Source organism: Formica exsecta, unplaced genomic scaffold, assembly GCF_003651465.1.
Source record: "Formica exsecta isolate Colony F162 unplaced genomic scaffold, ASM365146v1 scaffold614, whole genome shotgun sequence".
Lineage (NCBI taxonomy): Eukaryota > Metazoa > Arthropoda > Insecta > Hymenoptera > Formicidae > Formica > Formica exsecta.
In genome coordinates this window covers 1,268,491-1,271,274 of record NW_021853375.1, presented here as the reverse complement: position 1 = coordinate 1,271,274, position 2,784 = coordinate 1,268,491, and positions in this window count along the sequence as shown.

Sequence of the window (2,784 nt, the reverse complement as noted above, 5' to 3'; positions counted from 1 at the left end):
TACTTAAAGTTTCTATCTAAACGAGCGGAGCAAGAAATCCGCGGAAACGACTGAAAGGAAGAAATGTCAGCAATAGAAAAAAAGAATGAAGGAAAAGATACGTATATATATATATATATATATATCGGGTGATCCATGCTTATTCATGACAGTGATTTTCAGGCATTACGTAAGTATTACGCAAAGATCTTTTGTGCAACATAATACTCGAAAATATTCTCGTATAAGAATAGCCATATTTCAGAATTAATTAAGTAATTTATACAATTTACGAATGAAAATTGTACAAATTAAAATGTATTACCACTCTAATTTATCATCAATAATAGCAAATTAAAATAGAAATATTTGTAAAGAGAGAAAGAGAAATCTATATATATTTTTTTATCTTTTAATACAATTTTTATTAATTGTGTAGATTCCTGCGCCAAAAAATAATAAAAATTTATAAGGATAATCTATAATATACTAAATTAGAGACATTGCCATTGCATCCTGCCGCCATATAAAATTTTTGAAATTTTCGTTCGTATCCGACATTAAATTTGAAGATCGAGATCGTGCGTAATGTTAAGTGGATCATTCTGTCCAGGTATTCGGTGGCGTAAGTGTGCGCGCAAAATCCATGTCTCTCGTGATTGGTTGGGTGAAACAAGATTGGCGAAAGTCGTCTCGATATCGAGATTAATACTATAATACGGTAGATATTATCTCTTTGTACGTGACCGCGCGAGAGGAGAACAATCAATACTGCATTTACGTGAAAGTAGCAATCTACTTAATAAACCAAGTTTTCAATAATATAAAAAATAATTGTATTTTATCTGTAGAAAAACAATAAATGGAATATTATTTCATTGAAAACTTAATCTATTAAAAATATGATGTCAAGTTTATACAGATCGATACTACTTTGAAATCAAATTAAATAGCGAACGGATCGCAAATTTTTACCAACTTTAATAAAAAAATATATCCATGAAACACATACACATAGTATATCTTCGAGATCATCGCACGAAAATCATTATTCAATACATAGAATCAGTGTTTTGAGACTCCTAAAGTTTTGACATTTAAATTGGGGACACCCTGTATATATCAATTATTTCTTTAATCGAGTAAGGAAGAACTTGAATGCGACAAAGATAAAATTAATTAATAATTAATTGAAACGATTATTTTCAATTTTTTATTCACATGTCTTTGTTTATACAAAGGTTTATTATCGATTGTCTCGTAATGGATGCTAATGGATGATAATGTTTGGTAAAAGCCAGTTAACGAAATCAATATTTACGCAATTTTTCTTCCCTCTATTATTGCCAAAAATTGTCTCAAAACAGAACAAATAACTATTAAATCGTCATTTCGTGAAGTGCTGCATATATCTGTGGTGTGCGTCTTTTTTGTTAGTTTTTCCGCAGACCATATGGGACCTGCAATTTTTTTAACGCCTGTTCCAAACGGCCAAATTAGAGGGCGGTGTTCCCCTGGCAAAATACTCTCGGTTTGCCATTGCTTTCCGAGAAAATGGCGATCGAATAAATTCGATGTGTTTCTAGCTGGATTTGAACTCAGGCCCTTCGGTACGCACAACTTTCTACGCATATATTTCCTCCCTCTATTTCTCGAACAATAATCGCACGCACGCACGCTTGTAGAAACTGACTAATAACTGAATAATAAATTAATGCGAGGGCGGGAAGGGAGAGAGGGAGCGTTCGAGAAAGTGAGATGGTCTCTCCATGGTATATTTTATACACATCTTGTGCAGCGGCACGTGACCGGGAACAAGAAATTAAAAAAGAAAGTATGAAAAAACAGTATTTACTTTCCTAAGCTAAGAGAATCCATGTTTTATACTAAGAAATAATTATCCCAATTATATATCAAACACAAAAAAATAATGATTTAAATTGTATGACATGAAGAAATAATTATCCAGTCTGAAAATAATCATCATTAAGAAATATTAAATTGTCAGAGATAAGAGTAAATTTCGCCAAGTCGAAAACATATTCACAGGTCAGGTTTATAGACCAAATTTAAAGAAGAATTAATATACATATATTTGTGAGAATACAACACGATGCTGTTTCTATCAAATGCACGTAAACAGCCAGAAACGGCGAAAATGACGATGAATCGCGAATGTATTATAAGTACGGATAAACGAAATAACGTCCCCCCTCCCCCTCCCCCTGTAGTTTGCGAGAACGGAGTAAGCATCTCTTTACAAGCGGACGCGAGCGTTGCTTCGCAATTAAACGTAATTAAATACGACAACTTGACACATTACGTAAAAGCGCGATATCGTTGCTTCCGAGAATCGTTAACGCAACATTCGGATCTCAAATTTCATGTCGGGTAAATACAGTCGACCGCGTTTCATGCAATCACGACGATAGCACACCACCGTATGTACACCCTTTTGTGAAGCATCGGCAATAAAGTGAGAGGACCGACACACTTCCGCCTTTGACCGGCGACCGCTCGACCGGACGGACAACACAGTTGAACGCGCGTGAAGATACAAAAGATTTTAAAGACACACGTTTTATACTCATGTAGTTTACATTCCACGCTAATTATTCCGGCTCTTGCTTCTTTCGTGCGATATTATCTCGCCAACTAGATTCAAATTATCACCGATTTAAACGGTAATGCTACTTTATAGGCGTGAAACACGAACAGCTAATAGATAGGGCTAATAAATTCGATCGTCGAAATACAGAGTCGGTTCGATTCGTTATCCTCGTTGATTTAAAAAAAAAAAAAAAA